Here is a 21,143-nt window from a genome sequence, read left to right as displayed (position 1 = left end):
CTCGTTTCAGCACTCTTTTCGAAGATCTATTCAATCAGTGTGACACTTTGGGCACACCCACAGAATTAAAACGATAAGTGCTATCTTCACAAAATTTTACTTGTGCACTTCTCTAGGCCTAATTAATCTGCCTACCTTTTTTTAAATCAAAACTCCGACTTCAAAATTTAGCGTGCTCAAAGTTAAAAATTTAGCGTCAAAATTTAGCGTGCCGAAAAGTATTAAGTTACTTCGATGTACTTTTTTATTTCATCCGACGTATTCAAATACAATTTTAAGGGACTTTGCAAATCCGTTTAGCTAATTTTTCTTCAATCTGGCAATCAAAAACAGCTTTTTTTTTTTAACCTACCGAGATCTATGTGATTATTTGACATGTAGGTTTTTCCTTAGTTTGCATAACAAACTACTTTTAGTTTGGCATCTTTCCTGAACGTCTCGCTTTCCCCTCGCATTTCCTCACCAGGATACAAATTTAAAATTATGTAAAGTGAGTATTTAAACAAACGAGACTTGTAGTTTAGTCAGAGTGTGATTTCGCTAGCCAGCGCGCGTTACTAGTTTGTCATTGCTGTTACACGGAATTTCTGATACGCCTTTTTGGCCATTTAATCAGTACCAACTATCTGAACGCCGACTGTCCGAATCACTGATTTTCCGAATTTTTCAGAATCAACTGAAGAAGAGGAGGAAAAGGAAAAAAGTTTGTTTTTTGTTTGGTCAAAACAATACCTCTGCCATCATCGTCCTGATATCTGTAAGTGGCCTTCTAAATCAAATATACAAAAAATAAAAAATGGTTGAAACTGTTCTTTATTGGTGAAATAAATAAATTATATATATGAAACATTATGCTACTACGACCGACACTGTCACTTATTTATTCAGGGCTTTAATAAAACGCCTAGAATGAAAATTATTCCGAATAAAAATATAAAAGTAGTTGATATGTTTAAAGCATTTAAGGTATTTCAATATTATTTAACATTCACATTTAATTATATAATTCTACTACCCCTCTCTTTCCTTTTTTAACCATTTTGTTTCTCAGCAAAATAATGCTAAAAATCTTATTCTTGAAAGTAAATGTTAAATTTTGACATGTGAATGAATGATGCTGATTCTTTTCTAAATACGCTTTTCCCAACCCACATATCACACTACTTATAGACAAGTACAGTACAACTTCAATTATCCGAACCGCTTTTAGAATTTCGGAATTTTTCAGAATCAACTCAAAAAGAGAAGGAAAAGGAGGAAAACGATGCTCAAGAGAAGGAAAGGAAAGAGACAGGAGAAGATGAGGAGGAGTGGTAACTTGAGGAATTAAGAAACATTCTTTTGAAAATTCCTGATGTTCAGAAGTTAGTGCTGAGGGTACAACAGGAAGAATGGTCGGCGATTCGTCAGACCCTGGGTTTTAAATTTTACATGATGATGAACTTATTGAAAGTGTGAGAGAAGATAGTGTCGAGGAAGAAGATGACCTTGATGTCAAAGTTAAAGCAGACACAGGACCATCAGCTGGTGAAACGTTTGCAGGCCTTGAAACTGCCTTAGAGTGGAGCTCGAAAGTGACGGCATGCTATTTCTCATTGTCAAGCGGATGCGCGACTTGGCTGCCAGGCAACGGATAAGGTAGTCAAGCAGCTTACTTCGACCAAAATATTCAGCAAGCAATGACTTTCAGCACTTGTAAGTACTGTACAGTACGCAATATAACAAGTACGTAAAAATGTTGCCTTTTCATTTTAATTAATTAAAAACCTCTTTTCCTTTAAAAATATTTTTCATCCATTTTCAACATACAGTAATTAATTAAAGTGTATGTATACCCGTAGAGTAAAATACCCAATTATCCGAATGGGATCCGGTCCCAATTGATTCTAATAATTGGAGTTCTACTGTATACCACCGGGTAGGTTGTTGAGTCAACCCAGTTACCCTTAAATTCAATTGTTAGTCCAGCACTTCTCTTTATCTTTGGAATTATTGTGTAACTGTTCTTAAGTTGAACCGCAAGTTTTATTTGCTCGTATTCTTTTACACCTGTGCGAGAAGTCGCCAGGTTTTTCTCGTAAGATCATTTTAACTTTATAACAGCAAAAAGAGTAAGATCCTACAAACGAAAATGTTGCACATTTATCTAAATCTGTTTCAAGGTTCAGAGTTTAATAAGCAAGCTGCAGTGTTTGTGCTTTGAACGAGGTCGTAACTTTGGCAGAAGTGTTAATTCTGTTTGGCTAGGAAAAGGAATACATATGAGGAACTGTTTTTTACTTGTACGAAGTAAAAAGGAAAAGTTCCTTGTACGAAGTAAAAAGGAAGTATTGTAATCGCGAAAAGTTTCAGGCAGCATATTTCAACGAAAATATCCATTTTGACCGCTATCGAATGCAATTAAACGATGTTTTTGCGTGATATATGTACGTAAGGACAGAATAAAAGACTCGTTTCCTCCAAAAAAAATTATAAAACTGCTTTAAAATGAATTCTGAAGAGAATTTTTCGTGGCGTCTGTACGAACGTATGTATGCACGTACGTACGTATCTCGCATAACTCAAAAACGAGTAGCCTCAGAACGTTGAAATTTTGTATATAGGACTGCTATAACATGTAGATGTGCACCTCGTATTTTGGTTGCAATCGGCCGCACCAAACGTATATAAATATATTTATATATATATCCACTCTGTTACCCGGCTCAGTGATCTCAGTTTCTTTACTCTTATATGTTTGTAAATTGTACATTTTTTGCTTTAAAAATGATTGAATTATGTTGTTCTTATCTTCCGCTTAAGGTGTTTATACCTTTAGTAAATCTGTATGCAATATTTTTAGAATTATCAACAATTTTAAAGTTTAAGGGCCGCTAAGCTTTTTTTTTTATGGCGACCATTGATTGTTTACATTTGAGAAAGCAGACTGGTGGATTTGTTGCCAATCTAGAGAGACTTAGCTTGACAACAACAAAGATAACGTCTTCATTTATTATTGCTAATTAAATCATGCTTAATCCTTTCTGGAATTTTTTCGAGGAAATAAGTGTTTAAGATTTACTTCGTAAATTTTAATATAGATATTTTGAGTTTTTATGTATTTTTGCCTTCTCGCGAAGTAAGAACTGAATTAATTAAACGAAAAATACTCAATCGTCTGTGAAAAACTGTTTCTTTTTTGTTTTGTTTGCTGAATTTCTTTTATACATCATTCTAGCTTTATTATAATATTTGAATAGAACATGTGGCAACGATTAGATAATTCTATTCTTTAAATGATCTAAATTTTGTGCATTATGAGTTATAATATGAACGAAATATAATACTGTTAAGTGAATCTAGCGCCAGAGTGTCGCTATGGTAAACAAATACTAGAGTGAATTTTAAAGAATGCATTTATTCTATTGTGGTTTATGCGCTGTCGGCGAAGTAGATTTAATTCAATCCAATAAGTTTAAACGAAATGCAAGAAAAAATGCGTGTAATTTTATATTCCGTACAAGGAAGTCATGTGGTGTACACATCAGATTTTTTTAACTTGAAGTTATAACGATACATAAAAGCTTCTTGGATAAAGCGAGATAAAACATTTAAAATAGTATAATAAATTCTATACTAAAGAAAATATCTTTTCATTCAAAACAATCGAAAGCCTAATGAATGAATTCTGTATAATTTCAACCTTGAAACTTTTCATCTAATAACGCTTTTTATCTAATAACAGACTGCAGTTGAAGAGCTTATTTATATAAGAAGGTAAATTAAGTAATAAGAAAACTGAAAGTTTTCAGATTGTGTATTACGTCCAAATGGGCTCTCTTGTAACTTTCTGTGTGGTACTTTTATTTATTAAATATCACGTTCTTCGCACTTATACCATAAATTTAATTCAACAGAAATATCTCAAAATAACTTAAAAAGAGCATATCTTTAGAATTTCCGATATACAGTCTCTCGCGCTGGAGATAAAATTCTTTTTTTCGGTACAGTGTTGCCATTGTTCGCTTTGAAATCAGTTTGTTAATCAAAAATTCGATTAAGTTTTACAAAACATGAAATAGATAATTAAACAAATTCCAAATTCGGATTTCCAGATGCCCATATTCAAATGAATGACTACTTTATTCAAAACTGGATGGCTCTAGATACCGTTATTTTATCATAATACAAGAAACATACAAACACTTATTCAGATTCTTTGTTACTTAATTTTTTAAAAATATAATGCAGGACTCTAACATTTAGTGGCAACAATTTGAAAAGTGATTCAGACTTTTATAGTGATTCAACGCAAAATGCAAAAACAAAATTAATAGCCCTTTGGCCTGGTAAATATTAAAAAATATACAAATTGACATTTAATTCCCAGGAATGATAACCCAGATGTAACAAAAGTTCCTGTAATTAACTGCTTCAAGCAAAATTTTAATCCTATCGAAAGCATTCTTCAGTTAACTTGGGTTTCGTTTTTCCTTGATGTGTGTGTGTGATTATGGCAAAGCCTCGAGGCCTATCTGCCTAAGGGGAGGGATGCCTTCGTGGAGGACTTTCTAAGGAAAACTGGCTCGTATACACGTTACACATGGGGAAAACCACGAAAACGCCCATGCAGCCAGCCCGTTCGCGGGATTCGAACCTCAGAGCGAACTACCAGTGTTCAGCGACTTTACCGCTCGGCCGTTGGTGGGCCTTTTTCCTTGAAAATTTATCTGACAAATACTTTTTATGTTTGAACTGTCTAATATAATATTAATTGACGAGAGGATAAAATAATGTCAGATTTTATATTTTGTTCATCGATTTCTGTTCATGTTTATAAAAATTACGATTTTAAAATTAAACATTAAGCCGTAAATATGAAACAAATTATCTAAATGAGCAACTATTTTGAATATTTTTCAAAAGCTGAAAATCTTCTCCAATATCAAAAGCAGTGAAACATTTTGTAGTGATAACTATTTCCGTATAATCACCTGAAAAGCTAGCAAGATTTCCTCACATGTGGCAAAATTAACGGAAATTACAAGAGAACTCATGGGAATTAAAATACTGCATTCTTGCTTATTTTTCGATAGAAATTTAAAAACGGAAAAAATTATTTTATAATCGCCTTTATGCTACGAAGAAAATAATATGAAGTAAGATGTTCTGATGTTTAGAAATTACTGGAAACTTTGGAATTAATAAATTTCAAATGCTTCTGCTTTCAAAAATAATCTTTCTATGTTAGTTTAACACAAGGAAACTAGGAGGATTTTCTTTGGTTTATTTAATTACGGTAAAGTTGTCGAGGGGTGCCTGCCTAAAGGGAGGGGTGCCTGCGTGGAAGACTTTCTAAGGGAATTGGCTCGTACCAATGATATACGGGGGAAAAACCACGAAAATTTCAATGCAGCCAGCCTGTTCACCGAGATTCAAACACCGGTTCTAACTACAAGTGTTCAGTGACTTTACCGCTATTGGACTCTGAACTAGGAGCATGATAAAGTTTTTATTATGAAGAGCATTATGTTTAAAGGATATATTCATTACCATTTTAAACTATGTGCGCACATTTTATATTTAATGTGTTTAAAGGCTTGGATTATTTACAGGAGAGCACAAGCCAGTTTGTTTGATAAATTGTTCTCTTCAATGGGAGATACTGAATACGCCTACATTTAAACACGCTGTTAAAGTGTTGATAATTGTGCAGAAAAAAAATAATGGGTACTTTTCCATTTTGCCGGCGCAGGCGATAAAGTCGCCAAAAATGGTGCAACCGATGCCAAACATAATATGTTCGATGGTAACCTTTTACGCCTCAATTTTCAAAACAAGTCGCAGCCATTTCTTATCAGATTGATTGTTTCTTTCAATACTGGTGTACAATTACCTAGAATTTTTACTAGATAATACACTTTTATGCCCTAAGGCCATTCGCTGTAATTACGTCAATCAGGATGCAATCACGCAGCTCACCCAAAGGCTAAAATATAGAAACGACAAAATCTAGGGTTAAATTCATCAATTATAATGCGAATGCACTAGCGAAGTAAAGCATTGCGATTTTACGTAATTTCTGAGTAAACTATTCGTACGAATTGAAATAATTCTTGCATTTAAAGTTGTATTCCATATTAATATTTAACTTGAAATTAATGTAGATAATTACTGAGAGAATTATATTTTTGTAGCGTAGTTTACTTGAGATTGGGGTCACATAATATGAACCGGCGAATTAAGATGTTGTACATTAAAGCATAGTAAATTCTTAAATTAATATCTTTTTACAAATTTATTGTCTTTTTACAAAATTTTAAACGATAATAAAATATTTATGCCTTCAAAAGAAAAATTCTTAGAACTAACATTTGTTAACATTATGTGTATACTGTGGGCTGTTGCCAACAAAGTCTGCTTGGCGAGATTTGCGCCGGCGAAACGGAAAAGTACCAAATAATGCAAGTTTGAAAGATCGATGGTATTGGATTATTGTAATTTGGCACAAAACCTGTCAAGCTTATCTGCGCCAGACAAATGGTAACAATGCAATTAGTTATTTGTAAAAACTTCTAGCTTAGCTAAAAAGAGACAGATTACAGTCTATGATAAAAGCTGATATCTTTTAAAAAACAGGTTAAAGTCTATTATAAAAGCCAATATCTTTTAAAAACAGAAACAAATTACGATGATGTGTTTTTCCAATTAAATTTCCTAAGTCCAGTTCTGAACAATTAAAATGTTTTTGGCGAAAATAATTAAAACTCTGGCATTCCACCAAGATGTGATAGACTGTCAGATCTGCATTGCAGTTTGGGCAGCTGGGATTCTCTTCTCCCTTCAGAAGATACTCATGGGTCAGGCGACAATGGCCAATCCTCAGTCGAGTCAAGAGAACATCCTCTCTTCTATTAGCCATACACGGCCAGTATCCAATGGTGGGTTTAACATTCCTCAGCTTGTTATATACTTTGTCATCTTATTGCTTCTGCCATTTGCTGAGAATTTTGCTTTTGACAAACCCTTTGATGTTTGCTAGTGGAATCTGAAGATTGTACATTGTGGTTGCAGTTTTAGCCGCAATATCCGCCAATTCATTCCCCTTAATGGCAACGTGTCCAGGGATCCACGAATAAAGAATCTGGTATCCCCGAATTTTTAAAGAATGATTCAACTTCAGGATTCTGGTTGCAACTGGGTGAGTACATTGAGCGTAATTTTCCAATGACGTTAAGGCACTCATGGAATCTGTGTAGATAATAAACTTTATGTACTTTTGTTTTGAAAGGTAAGTCAAAGCCAGATGGATTGCAATAAGCTCAGAAGTAAGCACAGAGCAAACTGTATGTAATCGAACCCCCACTATTGTTTTCTCTGTGACGAAAGCTGCACCAACATGATCCTGGGATTTTGATCCGTCTGTATATATATATCTGGATATATTTCCTATATTTGTTTCTATGTTAAAAAAAAATCTGCTTGTAGATGATTTCGTTAGTTTGTGATTTACTCCAGTGTCGAAAAGTATCCAGAGAATGGATTCTCCAATCCTCCCAGGGAGGAATTCCAAAAAATCCTCCACCTGTATATCTATATTGGACAAAGTATACTCCTCCACCAAAGCACTCATCCGCAAGCCGAAAGATGGGACACATGATGATCATGCCTGATATAAACGGGAGTATTGGTCATTAAGCAATTTTGACCGCATAGAATTTTCGGTTTGTGATAAGACTTTGAAATAATGCTTAAAACAAAGATTTTCACGTCTTAACCGTAGGGAGGTCTCGTTACTTTCCACATATAAGCTTTCCACTGGAGAAGTTCTAAAGGCACCAGAGCATATCTGAAGTGCTTGGTGATGTATCGGATCAAGTTTGGCTAATACTGAAGGCCTCGAACGAATGAGAGCTCTGTATATAAGAAGCATTGAGCCTCGATCAGCACCCCAAGAAGTATTTGACAGTACTTTCAGAATATTCATAGTTTTAAAACATTTCTTTTTTAGATAGGTAATATGGGGAAGGAACGTAAGCTTATGGTCAAATATCATTCCTAGGAATTTTATTTCCTTTTCTACAGTAATCAGCACATCTTGCAGATAAAGTTCGGGGTCAGGGTTAGGAATTTTCTTTCGACAGAAATGTACACGCACAGTCTTTTGAGTAGAGAATCTAAAACCATTTTCCTGCGACCATTTAACAATTCTCTTGAGAGATGTCTGCAGTTTACACTCAATGTCTTTCAGGTCAACTCCCTGGCAACTGACTTGCAGGTCATCGACGTAGAGCATACCCTGGACTGCTGGAGGCAGTTGTTTTAAAATAAAGTTAATTTTATACTAAATAATGTAACACTTAATACACTTCCCTGCGGAACGCCCTCTTCTTGATGGAACATGTCAGAAAGTGTATCGCCTATCTTCACATGAAACTTCCGATCCTGTAGGAAATGTTTGATGAATATCGGCATGTTTTCTCGTAAACCATTGCTATATAGGTCACGAAGGATACCGTATCTCCAGGTGGTATCATAGGCTTTCTCTATATCAAAGAAAATGGAAACATAATGATTTCTTCTAACGGCCGCTCTACGGATACCTGTTTCTGAGAGTAGGATATTATCGACAGTTGCTCTTCCTTTTCTAAAACCGTTCTGATAAGTGGAGATACAATTATTTGTCTCTAAATAATAGACCAGACGAGTGTTGACCATCTTTTCAAAGAGTTTGCAGAGGCAGCTAGTTAGAGCGATAGAGCGGTAACTTGACGGATTAGTAGGGTCTTTTCCCGGTTTAACAATGGGGATGACAAAAGCTGTTTTCCAGGCATTTGGAAAGACCTTGTTCCTTCCATACTCTATTAAAGAGAAAGAGGATGGCTGCCAATTACTTGGAGGGGAGATGTTTCAGCATAGGATAGGCAATATCATCTGGACCAGGACATGAATTTTTTGTCTGCAACAGAGCTCTTTTCAGTTCAAGCACAGTAAAATCCTGATTATATGGTTCAGTATTGGGAGATTTAAAATTAGTTAGTTGTTTTTCAATGCATTTTTTTTGCGAAAAGAAATTCAAGAGGGTAGTTACTACTGTGTGAGACGGCTGAGAAACTCTGTCCAATAGCGTTGGCAATTCCTTCCCTACTAGTAACTGCTTCACCACTTGTCTTTAAAATGGAAAGTGTGTGCTCTTTGTAGATACCGGACGTTTTCCGGACTCTCTCCCAGACCTTCTTACTCGAAGTTGAATAGCTAATCGAAGAGCTATACGAGATCCAAAAATTCTTCTGACTTTTCCTTCGCACCTGCCGAGCTTTTGCTTTAGCCCTTTTGAATATTATGAGATTTGATCCTGAAGGATATCGCCGAAAAATGCTCCAAACTTTCCTTTGTTTTCTGATGGCATCCTGGCATTCAGGATTCCACCAGGGCTTTGGGTATTTTGGCTGTTTTACCGACGTTTTTGGTTATATCGGCTGCATGAATAATTTTATCTGTAATGATCTTCACAGCCTGATCATTGTGCACATTCTTTACTATTTCTTCAGTGAAAAGAGCATAATGTATGAAAGAGTCCCAGTCGGCTTTGTCCAACAAAAAGCGTGGTGTTCTAGGTATGAAAACACTCCTATTTCCTGTAATGCTTATGATAATAGGAAAATGATCGCTGTTATATAGATAATTCTCGACATTAAAGAAACAAAATGGCAACAGCTGTGGAGAAACAATAGCAAGGTCAATGGAATGGAAGGTCCTTGTTGGCTGATGAAAATAAGTGCTTTCTGTGTTGTTGAGGATACAGAGACAGTGCTCGTGAAGTAGATGTTCAATTTGCTTCAATGTTCAATTTTGTAGATGCTCGTGGGTTTGTGTCTTTACTACCCCACAAGGGATTGTGTCCATTGAAATCACCGACTAGAATAATCGGAGCTGGTAGTTGGGCAATTAGGTCCTCTAAATCTCTTAAATTAATGTTCTCATTAGGCGGGATGTAAATACTGCAAACAGTAGTCAGTGTTCGAATGCTCAACAATTAATTGAGGTAAGTAGACAGACACCACCACTTGCGCGTTCAACTGAATGTCTTATCCTTTCTTATCATCAAGTATCTACGTAGCTTTGCAAAATTACCAGGTTTGAGGAATGTCTCTTGTATCGCTATACAAATAGGTCGATATTTATTAAGGTCCAGGGTCGATTAAGTTGCTTAATGCCATCAATACCCTGATAGAAGCCCTGGCAGTTCCACGAAATGAGAGTAGCCATTAGGAATGTTTATTGCTTCGATGATGTTTCTTTGTTTTGTGAGGTAGAACATTTTTCGAGAGATCTCTGCCTCCATCTGTTTCCATCTCAGATTCGATAAAGTCTGAAAAAATCCCTTCAATAGAGCTTCGGCTTGAACTTCTCTTTTCTGAGCTTTTGATTTTCTTTTTTGAACTCTCTGTTTCTTGTGTTTTTTATTTCTCTACTTTCTATTGTCTGTTTGGGAGGAGGTAGAGGAAAAACTTTTCCTTTGTCATTTTTTTTGTTCAGGTGTCTTCTGTGTGCACTGTGATGTTTGTGTACTTATTGATCGATATGATTTAGTGGCTTGAGCATAGGAGACATTTGCTTTTGACTGACCCGTGTTAAAAAGTTTCTTAGCTTCAGGATAGGAGATTTTTCTTGTAGTCTTAATATGCTGTATTTCTTTCTCTTCTTTCCACTTAGGGCAGATTCGTGAGTATGCTGGATGATCGGCATGACACATTTTGGATCAGCTACACATTCCTGACTTTCGTGACCACCTGCAGGACAGCGAGAACATGCCAGGTTTCCCCGGCATGCGGCCTTCGCATGAACAAACCGTTGACACTTGAAGCAGCGCAGTGGGTTCGGCACATAAGGTCTGATGGGGCAATTCAAGTAACCTGTCTTAATGGCTTTCGGTAGCTCTGGAGATGAAAAAGTCAGAATAAGATGTATTTTGTTGACGAGTTGCCCGTCTCTACGGACTTTTATTCGGCGGACCCCACACACATTTTGCTCGGCGAGTTCTTTTGAAAGTTCATCGTCAGAGACTGATATCAAATCTATTTCCGAAATGACACCTCTTGACGTGTTCAAAGACTTATGTGGGGATACAGTAATAGAATGTTTCCCCATTTTAGTCATTTTTAGGAGAGAGGAAGATTGTGCATCAGATGTAGTCTCGATGAGCAGAGGTCCTGAACGGTGCTTTTTTATGTGTTTTGGCTCGCCTACTGAGGCCACAATATGCTTATGGATGAAGAATGGTGATAAATTTTCTAGCTGACCAGTAATAACTAAAAACTTTGGACATTTGCTTGTGCTAACTAAGGTCGAAGTGCAAATTCTTTTAGCAGCTCCAGAATTTTTCGTATCCATATGGTTAGGAGAAGAAGTTAAAGTTTTGGGCCCGACCGCCCCACCCACCAGAGCCCAAAAAGGGAATACAGATCCCTGTGTTAGGGCTAGCCGGGCCTATACACAAACTGAAGCCCCACAGTCGGCTTTCCCGAAAGCGGAGACTTCCGAGAGCTTATCCCCTTAGCCACTGACCTATAGGACTAGTGACCAGCCGACTGACACTAGCGGGGACAGCTAAGTGCCGCATGTTTTAAGTAGAAGCAGAGGCCAAAGCAGTGTGTTGGGGATAGTACCTCGCCCCTCAACTGCCAGGATCCTCCTTTCCTACCCTACGGGTCACTATGTACGGCAAACGCATAGGCTGTATTCTCACCATGGTGAAACAGAAACCAGAGTAGTAGCTGCATCTCACAGTGAGCCCCAACCTCCAGTAGAGGAAACCAAAAGGGAGAGAAATAGGAGAGAGAGCTAGACAAGAGAAGAGGAAAGAAAGAGGAGGAAAGGTCACTGGGGCCCCGGGAGTGTGACACCCGATCAGCAAGACGGCAATCCCCTGAGGGTTCTTCACCTGCTATGCTTTAGCTGGGCATGTTGGAACGGCCTTCACGCCTAGGGTTGCCCTACCAGGAGCTATGCTCCTGACGTACTTCGCCCGTTCCGTCCAGTGACACACCCCCGCCACGTTGAGAAGTTGGAAAGAAAAACAACTCTTCAGTATTAAAAAAACACTGCTGTTCTTGAGTATGAAAACCAAAGTTGAAGATTTCAGAAACAGTAAAATTAATTAACTACTAAAATTAATTACTGTTGTAAACACTTATATATAACTGCTGTAACATGTTATCATTTGAAACTTTTAGGCATGGCATATGTTGTAAGAAGTTTCAGAATGAAACACATATTTATCTGAGTTTACCAGCTACACTGTTTCAATTATACCAAACAAAGAATTCGCTAACAATATTAATTTCATTCTTGCTTCTAAAAATTTATTTTATTTCTAAAAAATATTTCTACTTATGCATTCAGACTTTTTAATTAAATTGTTCAATATTGCCATCAGTTGAAGATTAATGAAATAAACATTTGTTCTTTCATTTCATGCGGGATTCATAAGCCAGAATTTGGAGGTTTTGTAGAACTAAAAGCGGAATTTAACTACACTTTTATAATTCATTCTTCAGTTACGATTCTAACAACCAAAAGCTATACCGAACTACATTTGTCCCTTTTTTATCTATAAGGAACCATTGAACCAGAATTATTCTCTCCAAATAATTCATAAGACCAGCAGTGTAAATTCGCAAGACATCATGAAACTACAGGGTTTGGGTTTCTGTTCATTTAATTACGGCAAAACACTAGAGGGCACGTTTCTAAGGGTGTGTGTGTGTGTGTGTGTGTGTATGTGTGTGTGTGTGAATATGGCAAAGCCTCGAGGGCTATCTGCCTAAGAGCAGGGTTGCCTTCGTGGAGGACTTTCTAAGGGAAACTGGCTCGTATACACGTTACGCATGGGGAAAACCACGAAAACGCCCATGCAGCCAGCCCGTTCGCGGGATTCGAACCTCGGACCGAACTACCAGTGTTCAGCGACTTTACCGCTCGGCTGCTGGTGGGCCGCGTTTCTAAGGGAAACTGGCTCATATGCGCGTCACACATGGAGAAAACCGCGAAAACGCCGGTGCAGCCAGCCCGTTCGCCGGAGTTCGACCCCGGGGTCGAACTCCCGGTGTTCAACGACTTTGCCGCTTGGCTGTTGATGGGCCTTGAAAATACAAGGTTAGGTTAGGTTATTTAATTACGGCAAAGCCTCAAGGGCTATCTGTCTAAGGGGAGGGATGCCTTTGTGGAGGACTTGCATGGCTGAACCACGAAAACACCCATGCAGCCAGCCCGTTCTCGGAATTCAAACCTCGGACCGAACTACCAGTGTTCAGCGACTTTACCGCTCGGCCGCTGGTGGGCCGGACAGATTTATGAATTAGGGGAATAAGAAATCAGTCAAACAGGTACGTCATAGTTACGAATACAAGACACAAACAATCAGTTTTCTTCATGCCTGTTTAGTTGACCATTTTGTAAAATAATATTTAATTACAATTTTCAGGTTCAATATCAATAATTTTCGCTTTCAGAAGGCCATTTATTATAGACACTAGGGGGGAGAAGAATAATAATCGTTAAAACAATCATTATTAAGCAATCAATAATAATAAATAATTCGTTTTGGAACTCATTTTAGAGATCTGGGTATCTTATTTTTTTTTCCTAAGTAGAGAGAGTCGGTTGTGATTTATATTTTAAATTCCTGCTTTCAATGACCCTTTAAAATACGTTATATCCTACTGATCGCCACAAAAATAGCTTTTTTTCTGTATTTTCTTAGAAAAGCTTATAAAATTAAATAATATTTATTAAATAAGGCTAAGCAATTATTCGGGTAAAATTGCAAAACTCGGGCTAAAGCCACGTTAATAAACAAATACCATCCGATGGCGTGCTTAGCTCAAGACAAACATTAAAACCTGTAGATTAAAACATCAAAATTTAGTCAATATTAATCACTTTAATATTAATCAGTTAATATTAAAATAACAAAGTCAGACAACACGTAGTAATGATCTATTCGCTTCAAATGTAAGTTATAACGTTTAAAGGATTTTAATGCATAAGGATGTTTACCGCAAGGCCCAGGCTAGAATCCCGAAAGGCATGGGTGTTTGTAAATGTATAGTTTGCGGCATGGGTGCACTCTAAATATATGGCGAACCGAATGTTCTCTCGAGGAAGAGGGGGGAGACCCTGGGACCCCCCCAGTGTGCTCTCCATCAAAACTGGGGGGGGAGAACTACGCGAAATCGTACTGTTACCCATATGATGCTCAAAGCTCTTGCCAACGACGAGCACAATCTTACTCCCCTTGCCACGATGAATTTCGTGGGCTTGTTCTGATGTTACTGTAAAGTGTGGGCAAAAAATATGTTTACGTTTCTTAATACTCAAACAATTTTTCTTTTATCCTGCAATGAAACTCTTTCAGTGCATTTGAAACACTTGCATATCTTTGGATACGCGTATCAAATGGATTGATAAGTCTTCGGCGCAAACTTAAGGGATGGTTGCTATGGATGAGCCACTTTTACAAAATGATCCAATTTAACGATTTTACATTTTTGTACATGTTAATGTAGCTATCACTTTCCATACTACACAAATCTAGGAATAATCGCTGTAATTACGAAATATTCAGTAAATATTGTAAAAATAGCTTACACTGGCCCAATGATGGAAACTGGTGGCCTTCATTGAGCCGGGCAGTTTCTATGAATGGAACCAATAGCTATTTTTAATACAGTATCATTTTAATACAATAAAATACTTAAATCTATTTTAAGCATGATTCACATATATAAAATGCTGGGTTGAATCTAACACAGACCACTGAAAATACATTGAAGCATACTGATAGCTTCGCATTATTCACAAGGAATCAGGAGTTGGATTTTTAGTTTAATCTTTATAATCATCAAATAGGCCTAATGTAAAAATCTACCAAGTAGCATTGAATTTCATATATTAAACAATTTAATAAAAATGAGAATTTGAGGGTAATTTATAGTTAGGCTGTTATAAAAAGAACAATAATCATAACCTGAAAACTTTCAAATGACATAAAATAATTTTCAAGTCTATTATTGATATTAGACTATAAATCTTACACATTCAGCTATTTGTTCTTGATGCACTCAGTTGCATTTTCCCAATAATACATTTTGATCCCCTTTCTGCTTCACACTTCTCATTAACACATTTTAAACGAAAGACATTGAATAATGTTTTCTTTGAAATCATCACAACATATAGCCCTGAACCATGAATCCTCGTTGGAATAAATAGGCCTATTCACTGAAAGCAATGAAAGCTTAACCTTTACCTTATTCTCCGGTCCAGAAGTTTGAAGCAGTCTTTTCACAGCGGTGGTCTCGATTTTATAAGGTTAACATACAAATCTGAGATATACGACAGAAAAGTACAAAGCTACTATTATATCGCAAAAATATGCATCGTATATCATAAATTTAATGCCTGGCTTCTGTTGACTAAACTGTTTGAAAGTCTGTAACAAGTGTGCATTGTTGAAAGTTCTTGGTGAGAACAACAGTAACAATTACACTACTCTGCCATTGAACTTGCCAATTTTCTGACTTAATTCCTACACTATGCACGTAACTTACTCTATTGATTGTGTAGATACAATTTTGAAACTAGAAATCGGCATAAATGACGCAAGAAGTAATGAAAATAATCACAATAATTTCAATAAAATATTCATTTTACATGCGAATTAGGGATATTGCGGTTTAGATTAAAATTAGCTTGTAAGTATTTTTATAACAAAGAAAATGAGATCATAATCTAATTACCCATTTAACTACTCTCGATATCTTTTTACTAAATCAGATATAGTGACAATTTATTCTTGAACTGAAAAAGTTACAAAATATTAGCCTTGATATTGTTTCCATGGTTGGGTTACCAGCCCATTCATAGCAAACCAGGCTGGCTCATTGAAGGCAATTAACAACTGGCATGCAATATATTCGTGATTTCGGTTATAATGTGAAGCAAACAACCATTATTAATACAGAGGCATAACGCTGACTGAACACAGCTTTAGTCAACGTTACAACTAAAACAGTAACAACTAAAACACTATTAACGTCTCAACGATATCTGCAGTTTCTTTATATTCTTAAATTAGAAGAAAAGTGCAAAAATCTTACCTTCTTGTAATGCAACTTTGTTTGAGCGTGGATCAACTGCCAATCAAGATGGTGGTTTTCAAGCTTCATGAAGTACACCAAACAGTCAACAGGTAGCGCGCACTGTCAATAATTAGAAATGAATGGAGATGGCTCAATAAAGGGGGCTGGATTTGATTAAACACTCGAGGGCTATCTACCTAAGGGAAGGATGTTATCACTGAGGACTTTACAAGGGAAACTGGTTCCTATACACGTTACACATGGGGAAAACAACGAAAACGTTTAAGATGCCAGTCCGTTCGCGGGATTCGAACTTCGGACCGAACTACCAGCGTTTAGCGACTTTACCGCTCGGCCGCTGGTGGGCCCGGCTCAACAAAGGACCCGATTCATATACAGCAATATTACCCTAATCTCATCTGAAAATAATTTGGTAATAAATACCAATAACATTGATTGATCTATTTCTTATTTGCCTTCAGTTTCTTCTTTTATTAATAAATTATAGCAAAAGTTAAACAAAACTAATAATTTCTCTCTAAGACTGCAAACATTAACACAATTTAAACACCATCAAATGTCTATCTGTAGTAAAAAATAAATTAAGTTTATAAATATTTTACATAGAAACATACATATTTATATTCGTGTGTCGAAGCAAAATTTAATAAGCAAGAAAAAAGTTTACGTAACTGTTATTTTTCTCAAAATTGGTCCCACTTGGAAGTTTGTTTTCTTGTATTTATTTTTAGATTAAATTTAAATAATTAAATGACTAATTAAACATGTTAGAAATATTTTAAATAAATATCAGTCTGAAAATTGAACATTAAGCTATAAATATGTTTCGATAAAGTATACCGAATAAAAAAGTCTTACAAGTACTAAACGTTAGACTTCAGATAGAAATTTATATATTTTGAATTACTATTATCGTTTATCTAAGTTATGAAAAATATTTACTAAGCAAAAGTCATTTAAAATATTTTTTATCTTGTTAATAAAAATTTTCATTTTATTTAAGAAATATCTGATGTGGTCACTGCATGACTTACTTGTACGACCTACTAAATTATGCTTAATTTTTGCTGCACTTCATTTAAACTTATTTCCTCGAATTTCATTAGAGAAACATTTTTCATTCAATCAGTTCGGTTCTTCCTTGGCGGCAAGGCAAAAATAGATTAAAGCACAAAACACCTTGATTAAAAATTGTAAAATGCAGAGACAACAAAACATTAAAAACAGTTAAAAAATAATTCTTATAATTAAAATTAAAGTTTCTACGCAAAAAGAATTAATTTGGCGACTGGGCAGGAAGCCCAAATTTGCGGTACACCAATTTTAAGGTTTGCTTTTGGGCCCACAGGTAAAAAAGACATTGAAGTTGGGGCACCAAATGACTTAATCCAGTACTCTACTAAGATTTTAAAATGCAAACAAATGACGGCCTCGTAAGGCTTAGTGGCACTTAAACTTTTAAAATGTTGATTAACTAAAACAACAAAAATAGTAACCGTAGCATAAGAGCATGATTCAACCACTTTTAAAACAAAGGATGCAGAATTACCAACATACGAGAATAAAAATAATAAATAACCGAGCCGGGTTACAGGGTGGAAATATGTACGTTTGGTGAGGCCGAATGCAACGAGAAAGGAACATCCACAACTACAAGTTACAGCAATCGTATATACAAAATCTCAACGTTCTACGGCTACTTTTTTTTTCAGTTATGCCCATTCATATGCACATACGCATACGTACAGACGTCAGGAAACAATATCTAGTGAATACACTTTAAATCCATTTAACAATCTGATTCGGAAGAAGAAGAGTCCTTTACTCTATCCGTACGTATAAATATCACGCAAAAAACAACCGTTCAAATGAATTCGACAGCGATCAGAATGGATATCTTCGTTGAAATATGATACCCGAAATTTTTCGCGATTACGATTAGTTCACCTACAAGGAAGTAGAACGCGAAGAATTCGGTTCCTTCAGTTGTGTTCAGTTCGTTGTATAAGGTATTTCCTCCCCCCTCTCTTTCTGCATGTCCTCTCTTTCTTCATGGCGTAATTGAAAGCATACTCGACGCCTATTCGAAGGATACAGAGTTCGAGTACCGGTGAAGGCATTACATATTTTTCACCTCTTCTGCTTCAAAAATCCTAATGACTCTGTAATCGCAGTTTGAGTCTGCGACCGCTGTGCAAACTATCCTAAAAAAGTTAGGTATTCTTCTCTTATCGGGATCGGATTCAGAAATTTATTTATTTATGCACATGTTTATGTATGTGCGGAAAGAAGAAACATACATACGTATATACATATATACATAAACATATACATACATACATACATTACTGAATCCTGTCCGGATAACAGAAAAGTACCAAAAACGTAGACGCTGAATATTCCATGTTTAGGTAACTTCGTTTAATTAACAACAAGTCAGTCCTTAATAATTCGAAATAGTGTACCAAAAAATAAGCTTTAGCTTAAGAAAAAGCTTTAACTTCACATATAATCATAAGATTTACTGAAGTAAAATATTCGAAAGAAGCAAAAGTTTCCTTAAAGTTTCGATCGGTCCCAGTATATATTGCAAAGGACGCAAAGTACGTTTTGAAAGATTCCTGCTATGGAGCCATTTGATATAAGCAGAATTCTACGCATTCTTTTATCATATATAAAAATATTTTCTTTTTTCTCGTTACTGTCGTAGTGGATGTCTAATAATGGCAAAATGGAGCGCTCCTTTTCATACCAGCTTTCAACGAAGTATTTTATGAGCTTTATCGTCCAATTCCTTAGCCCTTAAATGGATTTTCTAGCCTGAGAACTCAATAAAGTAAATACTTGAAAAAAAGATAATAAAGTATTTGAAGCTGAAAAATAACGAAAAACCAGATAGGTTGAAAAAAAAAATCTCAACCGTCTCGCGATTTCTACCAACTAACTAAAAGAAAATGCTTTATTTTTGCCAGCATCTTCTTTCAGGAGTCTTCCAGCATGACAAGAATGTCAAGACTTTCTTTTATGCTACAAACACATTTCATTTTAATGAACGTTTTTTATGCAGCGTTTTAAATGTACTGATTTTTAACAATTTAATTTGCCTTACAATGAAAGAAAAAATATTCTTAAATTAAAACATGTCACTTCGATGAAAAGGAAGGATACCTTCATGGTGAATTTTCATTTTGCTTGTGATATGCCTCGGCAAGCTTCTTATCTTGGGGGGAAAAAAGAATAACTCGCTAGGGAGCTTACATTATTTTTATTAAAATAATTAAATTATAAAAAGAGTGTTAAAAACAATTAATGAAGAAAAGTTTTTAAGGTTATATATCACAGAACAGAACAAATGCAAACAGCGGCAATCTAACCTCCTTAAAACTGAAAGGTAAAATAAAAACACAGATTGTTTTGAAAAATAGTCCTCACTTTTTTAAAAGCTTTAAGAAAAATATATTTAAAAATAGCCGAAACTTAAAAACGTTCATGTTTACTTTAAATTTCAAGAATGGGCGTTAATTGACGTTTGCCTATATAAAAAATATTATAAGGTATTTCTCCCACCTTCTTACCGTGCCTTCGTGGTGTAGTGGTTCTGCACGCTGGGCGGTATTCCAGAGGTTCGTGGTTCGATTTCCGGCGAAGGCGGTTTGCTATTTTTCATCTTTCCTGCTTCCAAAAAATACCTAATGTCTCTACAGTGGCGCCCAAACTAAAAACAAAGTTGTGGATGATGACTCTCCACACCCAGGATTTGGCGATTGGGTCCCCTGAAAACCCCAGTCGCCCTTTAAAAGGGGAAGTATATAAGGTATTTCTCCCACCGTCTTGGCGAGCCTTCGTGGTGTAGTGGTTCTGCACACTGGGCCGCTATTCCAGAGGTCCGTGGTTCGATTCCCGGCGAAGGCGGTTGCTAATTTTTCATCTGTTCTGCTTTCAAAAATATACCTAATGTTTCTACAGTGGCGCCCGAACTAAAAGGGTATTACATGAGATTCTCCATACCCATGATTTGGCGATTGGGTCCCCTAAAAATCCCAATTGTCCTTTAAAAAGGGGAGTATATAATGTATTTCTGCCACTTTCCTAGCGTGCCTTCGTGGTGTAGTGGTTCTGCACGCTGGGCCGGTGTTCCAGAGGTCCCTTGCTCGATTCCCGGCGAAGGCGGTAGCTAATTTTTCATCTTGCCTGCTTCCAAAAAATTCTAATGTCTCTACAATATAACTGAGGGACAGATACGCATACACTTATAAATACACTGATGTTCAAAGTCTTTAAAGGCTTCGCTCAAGCTTCAAAGGCTTGTTGTATTGAAAAACAGACAAATAAAGGGTTTCAGGTTACCGAGAAGCACAAATGTTTAATAATGTAAGCATACCGTCTGATTAATGAATATAACAATAATAACATTTTTGTTAATACTCTCAAAGCAGAAAAAGAGCAGATTTCCCGTAGATATATTAACTGTCTTAAAAATAATAATAAACCAATAATTAATAGAAATCTCAGGGGCGAAATGACCTCAGAATGAAATGATAAATGACCTAAATATAGCTTTAATTAGATTGATTAATTCTCTAATTAAGTATTAGCAAAATTAAAATGCTTAAGTAGATGAATGGAGTTCGTAGTTACTAGATATCTAACCTCTAAATAAATATTAATCTGAAATATTCTTCCGTTTTGAATATTCTTTTTAAATTTATTTATAAGCACTAGTTTATAAATAAATTAAAAAAAGAACTTATTATACTATTTACAAGTTTCTAAGTAGTTTTAGCCCTTTGACTAATAACGGGGCATATTATATACCCTACTAAAAGTTTAAAAATCACTGCTGGATTAAAATGTACATTGCGCAAAACAAAAAGGAGGCAGTTCTATATCTCCCGTTCTACTGGGCCGATTGACGAAATTCAAATTGCGTTTTTCATGTCTCGAAAGCGTGACTTAGGATATGTATTAGATTTACATATAGCATTGTTCAAATATAGG

The 21,143-nt window shown here is 36.0% G+C and overlaps 1 non-coding gene across 1 annotated transcript; it reads left to right on the top strand.

Moving 5' to 3' along the window:
• Nucleotides 1-19,983: 19,983 nt before the first annotated feature.
• Nucleotides 19,984-20,057, top strand: TRNAS-GCU (transfer RNA serine (anticodon GCU)). Its single transcript has one exon. It is a non-coding gene; the product is annotated as a tRNA-Ser (tRNA).
• The last annotated feature ends 1,086 nt before the right edge of the window (nt 20,058-21,143 follow it).

The sequence above is a fragment of the Stegodyphus dumicola genome, chromosome 9 (genome assembly GCF_044657685.1).
Source record: "Stegodyphus dumicola isolate Sdum_Otavi_A_Nest chromosome 9, ASM4465768v1".
In the NCBI taxonomy this organism is placed as follows: Eukaryota; Metazoa; Arthropoda; class Arachnida; order Araneae; family Eresidae; genus Stegodyphus; species Stegodyphus dumicola.
This window is presented reverse-complemented; position numbering and strand designations above follow the sequence as displayed.